We start from the raw sequence: 10,091 nt of genomic DNA, 5'->3' as shown, positions 1-10,091 counted from the left end.
TGATACTTCTTATAATCTTGGAAATCTTTTTGGCACCAACTTGGGAAATTATGATGATAGCAATTGTTATACCGTTGGTGCTATTCATACTATTAATGATGAGAGTGATTATGCTTATGATATGCTAAGTGCTACCTCTTAAGCACCGCGTTGGTTTTCCCTTGAAGAGGAAAGGGTGATGCAGCAAAGTAGCGTAAGTATTTCCCTCAGTTTTTGAGAACCAAGGTATCAATCCAGTAGGAGGCCACACACAAGTCCCTCGTACCTACACAAACAAATAAGAACCTCGCAACCAACGTGATAATGGGGTTGTCAATCCCTTTACGGTCACTTACGAGAGTGAGATCTGATAGAGATGATAAGGTAATATTTTTGGTATTTTTATGATAAAGATTAAAAGTAAAGATTGCAAAATAAAAGGTAATAGAAATAGCTTGTTGATGGAAGATTAATATAATGGAGAATAGACCCGGGGGCCATAGGTTTCACTAGTGGCTTCTCTCAAGATAGCATACGTATTACAGTGGGTGAACAAATTATTGTCAAGCAATTGATAGAAAAGCAAATAATTATGAGAATATCTAGGCATGATCATTTATATAAGCATCATGTCCGTGACAAGTAGACCGACTCCTTCCTGCATCTGCTACTATTACTCCACACATCGAGCGCTATCCAGCATGCATCCAGAGTATTAAGTTCATAAGAACAAAGTAACGCATTAGGTAAGATGACATGATGTAGAGGGATAAACTCAAGCAATATGATATAAACCCCATCTTTTTATCCTCGATGGTAACAATACAATACGTGTCGTTTCCCTTTCTGTCACTGGGATCAAGCACCGCAAGATTGAACCCAAAGCTAAGCACCTCTCCCATTGCAAGAAAGATCAATCTAGTAGGCCAGACCAAACTGATAATTCGAAGAGACTTGCAAATATAACCAATCATACATAAAATATTTCAGAGAAGAATCAAATATTGTTCATAGATAGACTTGATCATAAACCCACAATTCATCGGATCTCGACAAACACACCGCAAAAAGATTTACATCGAATAGATCTCCAAGAAGATCGAAGAGAACTTTGTATTGAGATCCAAAAGGAGAGAAGAAGCCATCTAACTAATAGCTATGGACCCAGAGGTGTGAAGTAAACTACTCACGCATCATCGGAGGGGCCATGGAGTTGATGTAGAGGCCCTCCGTGATCGATGCCCCCTTCGGCGGAGCTCCAGAAAAGGACCCAAGATGGGATCTCTTGGGTACACAAGGTTGCGGAGGTGGAAATAGGGTTTCGTGGTGCTCCTGGATGTTTTCAGGGTATATGAGTATATATATAGGAGGAAGAAGTAGGTCGGTTGAGCCACGAGGGGCCCACGAGAGCGGAGGGCGCGCCCCCTGCCTCGTGGCCTCCTCGGTTGTTTCTTGACGTCCACTCCAAGTCCTCTGGATCACGTTTGTTCCAAAAATCACGCTCCCGAAGGTTTCCGTTTGGACTCCGTTTGATATTCCTTTTCTGCGAAACACTGAAATAGGCAAAAAAACAGCAATTTGCACTGGGCCTTGGGTTAATAGGTTAGTCCAAAAAATAATATAAAAGTGTATAATAAAGCCCATTAAACATCCAAAACAGAATATATAATAGCATGGTACAATGAAAAATTATAGATACGTTGGAGACGTATCAAGCATCCCCAAGCTTAATTCCTGCTCATCCTCGAGTAGGTAAATGGTAAAAATAGAATTTTTGATGTGGAATGCTTTCTAGCATATTCTTCAATGTAATTTTCTTTATTGTGGCATGAATGTTTAGATCCGAAAGATTCAAGATAAAAGTTTAATGTTGACATAAAAATAATAATACTTCAAGCATGCTAACCAAGCAATTATGTCTTATCAAAATAACATAGCCAAAGAAAGCTTATCCCTACAAAATCATATAGTTTGGCCATGCTTCATTTTCGTCACACAAAATGCTCTCATCATGCACAACACCGATGACAAGCCAAGCAATTGTTTCGTACTTAGCCTTTTCAAACTCTTTCAACTTTTACGCAATATATGAGAGCGAGCCATGGACATAGCACTATGGGTGAAATAGAATAAAATGATTGAGGTTGTGTGAGAAGACAAAAAAGTAGAAAGTCTCACATTGACGCGGCTAATCAATGGGCTATGGAGATGCCCATCGATTGATGTCAGTGCAAGGAGTAGGGATTGCCATGCAACGGATGCACTAGAGCTATAAATATATGAAAGCTCATCAAAGAAACTAAGTGGGTGTGCATCCAACTTGCTTGCTCACGAAGACCTGAGGCATTTGAGGAAGCCCATCATTGGAATATACAAGCCAAGTTCTATAATGAAAAATTCTCACTAGTATATGAAAGTGAAAAAAAATAAGAGACTCTCTATCATGAAGATCATGGTGCTACTTTGAAGCACAAGTGTGGAAAAAGTGTAGTAACATTGTCCCTTCTTTCTTTTTCTCTCATTTTTTTATTTGTTTGGGCCTTCTTCTCTTATTTTTTATTTTATGGCCTTTTTTATTTTTTTATTTTTCTTCCGAAGTCTCATCCCGACTTGTGGGGGAATTATAGTCTCCATCATCCTTTCCTCACTTGGGACAATGCTCTAATGATGATCATCACACTTTTATTTACTTACAACTCGAGAATTACAACTCAATACTTAGAACAAAATATGACTCTATGCGAATGCCTCCGGCGGTGTACCGGCATATGCGATGAATCAAGAGTGACATGTATGGAAAATTAAGCATGGTGGCTTTGCCACAAATACGATATCAACTACATGATCATGCAAGGCAATATGACAATGATGATGCGTGTCATAATAAACGGAACGGTGGAAAGTTGCATGGCAATATATCTCGGAATGGCTTTGGAAATGCCATAATAGGTAGGTATGGTGGTTGTTTTGAGGAAGATATAAGGAGGCTTATGTCTGATAGAGTGTATCATATCACGGGGTTTGGATGCACCGGCGAAGTTTGCACCAACTCTCAAGGTGAGAAAGGGCAATGCACGGTACCGAAGAGGCTAGCAATGATGGAAGGGTGAGAGTGCGTATAATCCATGGACTCAACATTAGTCATAAAGAACTCAGATACTTATTGCAAAAATCTACAAGTCATCAAAACCAAGCACTACGCGCATGCTCCTAGGGGGATATATTGGTAGTTAAAGACCATCGCTCGTCCCCGACCGCCACTCATAAGGAAAACAATCAAAGAACACCTCATGCTTCAAATTTGTCACACAACATTTACCATACGTGCATGCTACGAGATTGCAAACTTCAACACAATATTTCTCAATTTCACAATTACTCAACTAGCACACCTCTAATATTACCACCTTTATATCTCAAAACAACTATCAAGTATCAAACTTCTCTTAGTTTTTAATGCACTTTCAGGTTTTTATCTTGGATGCCTATCATATTAGGACTAATTTTATAACCAAAGCAAATTGCCATGATGTTCTAAAGGACTCTCAAAATAATATAAGTTAAGCATGAGAGATCAATTATTTCTATAAAATAGAACCACCGCCGTGCTCTAAAAGATATAAGCGAAGCACTAGAGCAAAATTATCCAACTCAAAAGATATAAGTCAAGCACATAGAGTATTCTAATGAATTCCGATTCATGTGTGTGTCTCTCAAAAGGTGTGTACATCAAGGATGATTGTGGTAAACTAAAAAACAAAGACTCAAATCATACAAGACGCTCCAAGCAAAACACATATCATGTGGTGAATAAAAATATAGCTCCAAGTAAAGTTACCGATGGATGAAGACGAAAGAGGGGATGCCTTCCGGGGCATCCCCAAGTTTAGGATTTTGGTTGTCCTTGGATTTTACCTTGGGGTGCCTTGGGCATCCCCAAGCTTAGGCTCTTGCCACTCCTTGTTCCATAATCCATCAAATCATTTACCCAAAACTTGAAAACTTCACAACACAAAACTTAAACAGAAAATCTCACGAGCTTCGTTAGTAAAAGAAAACAAACCACCACTTAAGGTATTGTAATGAACTCATTATTTATTTATATTGGTATTAATCCTACTGTATTCCAACTTTTCTATGGTTCATAAACTCTATTACTAGCCATAGGTTCATCAAAATAAGCAAACAACACACGAAAAACAGAATCTGTCAAAAACAAAAGAGTCTGTAGTAATCTGTAGGTTTTGAATACTTCTAGAACCCCCAAAATTCTAAATTAAATTGTTGGACGTGAGGAATTTATCTATTAATAATCTTAAAAAAGAATTAACTAAATAGCACTCCCCGGTAAAAATGGTAGCAAACCTCGTGAGCGCTCAAGTCTCTGTTTTTTACAGCAAGATCGCAAAGACTTTCCCCAAGTCTTCCCAAAGGTTCTACTTGGCACAAACACTAATTAAAAGCATAAAACCACATCTAAACAGAGGATAGATGAATTATTTATTACTAAACAGATTCAAAAAGCAAGAAACAAAAATAAAATTGGGTTGCCTCCCAACGAGCGCTATCGTTTAACGCCCCTAGCTAGGCATAAAGGCAAGGATAGATCTAGGTGTTGCCATCTTTGGTATTGAGAAAGAAAATAGAAAATTTCTTTTCTATAGAATTTATCTTTCTATTTTGAGAGAGGATGTGGCCATTAATGATGGAAGAAAGATTAAGCACGTTACAGAAATTTGCATCTAAACTAGCCTTCATTTCTTTGATAATTTCAATTTTGGTAAAAGCATAAAGGAGAGGTGGAATCCACCTCACTCATGGGGTGCCCAAATATAGTTTTCATCTTTTCATAAGTATCTATGGGACCCCCTCAAGAAAACCTTCTTCAAAAATAGAATCTAGAACTTGTTTGAATGTAGAGGGTAAACCAATATAAAAGCTTTTCAGGTATATCTCAATTTGATATTGGGGCACATAGCTAGCTCGGATCCTTAATAGCCTATCCCAAGCATCTTTCTAAGATTCATCAAGTAAATAACGAAAAATTCCAGGATCATCTTCATCGAAGTTATTCAAACTCTCATTGATAACCTCGGTAGGTCTTTCCATAGCATCATTATTTATGAGCTTAGAGAGGACAGAGGGACTATCCAGAGTAAAGGGTGATGCGGCAAAGTAGCGTAAGTATTTCCCTCGGTTTTTGAGAACCAAGGTATCAATCCAGTAGGAGGCCACACGCAAGTCCCTCGTACCTACACAAACAAATAAGAACCTCGCAACCAACGCGATAAAGGGGTTGCCAAACCCTTCACGGTCACTTACGAGAGTGAGATATGATAGAGATGATAAGATAATATTTTTGGTATTTTTATGACAAAGATTAAAAATAAAGATTGCAAAATAAAAGGTAATAGAAATAGCTTGTTGATGGAAGATTAATATAATGAAGAATAGACTCGGAGGCCATAGGTTTCACTAGTGGCTTCTATCAAGATAGCATAAGTATTATGGTGGGTGAACAGATTACTGTCGAGCAATCTATCCTTATAATAATAAAACACAAATTGAATTTGTCGGGTTCACCGTCGCGGCGCTTTTTTAAAAAAGTCGTTCGGTTTTCTGGTAATTAAACCCACTGTCCCATGCCCGCTTCCGGTACCTAAAAATCGTTTCGTTCAGAGTCTCTCCTATGGTAAGAAACAACTCGCATTGGTGTTATGTTACTAGGCCAGGACTCTGATGGGTCGAACAGCCCAAGAACAACTAAGGAAAAAAGTTTGGGCCAGGACTCTTCTTCAACCCGTCCTCTTCTTCAACCCATCCTCTGGACTCGAGGAATCCTCCTCCGCCCTCCTCCTCGCGTGAACCAGCTGATCTGCCAAGATCATGGTAGCACCTATGGCGAGTGCGGCGCGGAGCTCGCTCAAGGTCGATGCGCCCCGTGGTGGTGGCATTCGAGGCGGGTCGGCCCGAGCTGGGTTGATCTGACCGCCGCCGCCAGTCATGTTTCTTGATCCCGTGGACGACCTCAACCATAACAAGCAGGATAGCTGCAATGAATTGTGGACGGGAGCAGCAGCGTCCTATGGGCGGGCGCCGGCGACGTTCTTCGCCTCGTGGACGTGCTCCGCGTGGATACCGACAAGGACGTCTACATCTCCCTCCCCAGGGGTTCTATCGACGCTGCTAGGTCGCCGGCATCACCGCTGGATGCGCCACATCTAGCCTTTCCCTACTTGCTAGCCAATGGACTGCTGCTCTCCTAGACGAGCTACGGTGGCCGCCCACAGGGTGTTTGACGAAATTCCCATCAAGGATGGCATCACTTGGGAGACCATAGACTCCAATGGAGGTTTCCACAGTGAAGCAGTAAGGCTTTTGACCTGCATGTGTCACGAATCACAGGGACTCGCTGGTGGTCTCGGCCATGCCATTGTCCATGTTCTTGGCTGAGCAAACCAAGGAACTTTAGTGAACTGTTGCAGGCAAAGGAAGTTGGTGCTGCTGGCAGAGAAATATTAGGATTAGTATAGCATGATTATCGTAGTTTCCTTGATTTGTTTTGGTCTAGATTAGTACATCAATGCACTGATATTTCTTTTGTGGTGCAGGCGCTTCAAGATAACAAGGACAGCAGGCTTCGCGACAACTCATTCGTCTACGATGTCCTCACCAAATCTGAAATTATTTGGCTCCTAAATTCTAATCCATGTGAGCAAGCCGCCCCTTCCTCTTCCCCCACCAATGGCCGCTTCCAAATCAGGTTGAAAGTCTAGGTCACTCCCCAAATATTAGGTAGAGATATGTTCTGCTAGATGTGTCCAAATCACTCTATTATTCCAGTACATTAATCATTCTTTTTGAGTGTTTAAGTGAACAATATCTAATATTTGACTCTCAGTTAAGTTTGGTCTTCTTTGGGTAATTTATACAGCATAGCGCCTGTAAGAGTTGGCTGCAGATCCACTATTTCCCTCTCTGTTTTTACTGCAATATAATGCATATACCTAGAGCTAGCATCTCAGGGACCACAAATTCAGCATCTGCTCCTATAACTTCCATGTCAGTGCAAATGTTATTATGATTATGTTTCAGCAGTAATAACCTCATGTACTATTTGAAAGTTCATTGCAGGTTGTTATTGTTCCTTTATTTGCATTGAATCGAGGTTGTGAAACATGCTAAATCTAGTAGAGAAGATAAAGTTATTGCCTGGTACCAAGGACGGATGTGCACTCCTTTACTGCTGTTTTTTCCATTTGAGTGGAAACACTAGGTAAGAGGAAAGTTTGGTAAATCTAACTCGAACCGTTTGCCAAGTACCAAGTCTACCTCCCGCTCACCCGGCTCTTCTAGAGGAAGAAATTAAGTTGCACGAGGTTGAATTCCGCAGGCTTATGGCTGATCGTCATGCTCTAGCCGAGGAACGAATGGAGTTACCAAGAAATAGAGGAGGAAGTCCATCACCTGAACATGATCATTGCAAAGATTAATGACAAGAATGGAGCTTATATCACTATATCAGCGAGCTCGTTGACAAGAGAAGGAAGGTTGAAGCTGAACTTAGATCTAATGAGCCTTTGAGACATGAGGTTGTGCATTTTTGTGCTGAAATTGAGAATCTCCTTGTTGTTAGGAAAGAACCTTCTACAAAGGTTGCATCACTCATCAATGAGATTAGTAGGGAGAGATCAAATAGATAACAAGAACTTACACATGCAAGGTACACACCACGACACACGGTCTCTTTTGTTGGACCAGACTCTCAAGTATCCTAGTAAATCAGTTGCGAATGGAAAGTTGATTATCATTGGTTTGTATTTCGCAAGAATGCATGTGAATTATAGCATCTAGAAGTGGAATTTCGAGTTGGTGGAACAAGGTAAAGTAATGTAAAAGAGTAGGATTTTGACGGCGCAAGAAATTCAACAACTGCGGGCCAAATTAGCTAATTTTGATGGCAGGCTAGGGGGCACAAGTATGCTATTCGGATCAACTATAGCGTTTGTAAATTCAGTTATCATTTCTACATGTATTTTCCTTTCTTTACTATAATGTCTTGCCTGGATTTGACGTTGTACATGCACAATATGGTGCGGTTTCAGAAATCCTGATTTAGGAATCTGGTATGTCTCAACACTTTACATGCTTCTCTATGAAACAAGACAGATCATTTGGTTTGTTACCGCTAATGGACATGCCCACTACTCTTAGCCTAATACAATATTGATGCATCTAATATTGGTAGGTAAAGTTGGCAGATGACAACACACATGTCAATGGATAAGCAATAGGCATTCATCATCCATCCAGGTTTGCAAACCCATCTTATACTAATCCCTTTCTCGGTATTTAATAGTTGGAAAACCTTTCATTCGTACTATCTGTTTTAGTTTAGTACTATTCTTTTTTATATATAAATGGAGATTGTCGATGTCCTGTCTTTTGCTTGATGGTGTTTCAGTTAAAGAAGGGACATGGTAATCTATCTAAGAACAATGCCACAATATTAATCAAGGACTCAAAGATATGCAACTGAATTCATTGATAGATTTAGCTACCATCATATTTTGTGTTTGTTTGGGTTATGCTGCAAAGAGTTGCTTTACACGGCCCAAACTTTTGCTAGCATAGAAGCATGTCAGAATTTGGCTTGGCGTTGTAATAATTTTTCAGTTTGATATTTATCAACTTGGATGTGTTGTTTTCTTCCCGAAGGATCCAGGATACCTGTTCTCCCGTTGCAACGCACGGGCATTTTTGCTATTGATAGAAAAGCGAATAATTATGAGAATATCTAGACATGATCATGTATATATGCATCACATCCGTGACAAGTAGACCGACTCCTTCCTGCATCTACTACTATTACTCCACACATCGACCGCTATCCAGCATGCATCTAGAGTATTAAGTTCATAAGAACAGAGTAACGCATTAGGTAAGATGACATGATGTAGAGGGATAAATTCAAGCAATATGATATAAACCCCATCTTTTTATCCTCGATGGCAACAATACAATATGTGTCGTTTCCCTTTCTGTCACTGATGTCTACTACACAACCTTCTTCTTGTAGACGTTGTTGGGCCTCCAAGTGCAGAGGTTTGTAGGACAGTAGCGAATTTCCCTCAAGTGGATGACTTAAGGTTTATCAATCCATGGGAGGTGTAGGATGAAGATGGTCTCTCTGAAGCAACCCTGCAACTAAATAACAAAGAGTCTCTTGTGTCCCCAACACACCCAATACAATGGTAAATTGTATAGGTGCACTAGTTCGGCGAAAAGATGGTGATACAAGTGCAATATGGATGGTACATAAAGGTTTTTGTAACCTGAAAATATAAAAACAGCAAGGTAACTAATGATAAAAGTGAACGTAAATGGTATTGCAATGAGTTGAAACAAGGCCTAGGGTTCATACTTTCACTAGTGCAAGTTCTCTCAACAATAATAACATAATTGGATCATATAACTATCCCTCAACATGCAACAAAGAGTCACTCCAAAGTCACTAATAGCGGAGAACAAACGAAGAGATTATGGTAGGGCATGAAACCACCTCAAAGTTATCCTTTCTGATCGATCTATTCAAGAGTTCGTAGTAAAATAACACAAAGCTATTCTTTCCGTTCAATCTATCATAGAGTTCGTACTAGAATAACACCTTAAGACACAAATCAACCAAAACCCTAATGTCACCTAGATACTCCAATGTCACGTCAAGTATTCGTGGGTATGATTATACGATATGCATCACAAAATCTCAGATTCATCTATTCAACCAACACAAAGAACTTCAAAGAGTGCCCCAAAGTTTCTACCGGAGAGTCAAGACGAAAATGTGTGCCAATCCCTATGCATAAGTTCATGAAGTCACGAAACTCGCAAGTCGATCACCAAAACATACATCAAGTGGTTCACGTGATATCCCATTGTCACCACAGATAAACACATGCAAGACATACATCAAGTGTTCTCAAATCCTTAAAGACTCAATCCGATAAGATAACTTCAAAGGGAAAACTCAATTCATCACAAGAGAGTAGAGGAGAGGGGACATCATAAGATCCAACCATAATAGCAAAGCTCGCGATACATCAAGATCGTAC

General features: G+C 40.0%; 1 long non-coding RNA gene across 2 annotated transcripts; it reads left to right on the top strand.

The window, feature by feature from the left end:
* The first annotated feature begins 5,704 nt into the window (after nt 1-5,704).
* LOC125552092 lies at nt 5,705-8,779 on the top strand. Of its 2 annotated transcripts, none has more exons than XR_007303376.1 (3): nt 5,705-6,690; nt 7,114-7,255; nt 7,373-8,779. It is a non-coding gene; the product is annotated as an uncharacterized LOC125552092 (long non-coding RNA). The 2 variants fall into 2 exon arrangements; XR_007303377.1 differs by having other exon boundaries at nt 5,705-6,742.
* The last annotated feature ends 1,312 nt before the right edge of the window (nt 8,780-10,091 follow it).

The sequence above is a fragment of the Triticum urartu genome, chromosome 4, assembly GCF_003073215.2.
Source record: "Triticum urartu cultivar G1812 chromosome 4, Tu2.1, whole genome shotgun sequence".
In the NCBI taxonomy this organism is placed as follows: Eukaryota; Viridiplantae; Streptophyta; class Magnoliopsida; order Poales; family Poaceae; genus Triticum; species Triticum urartu.
Note: the sequence above shows the minus strand (reverse complement) of the source record. Positions and strands in the feature narration are given on the sequence as shown.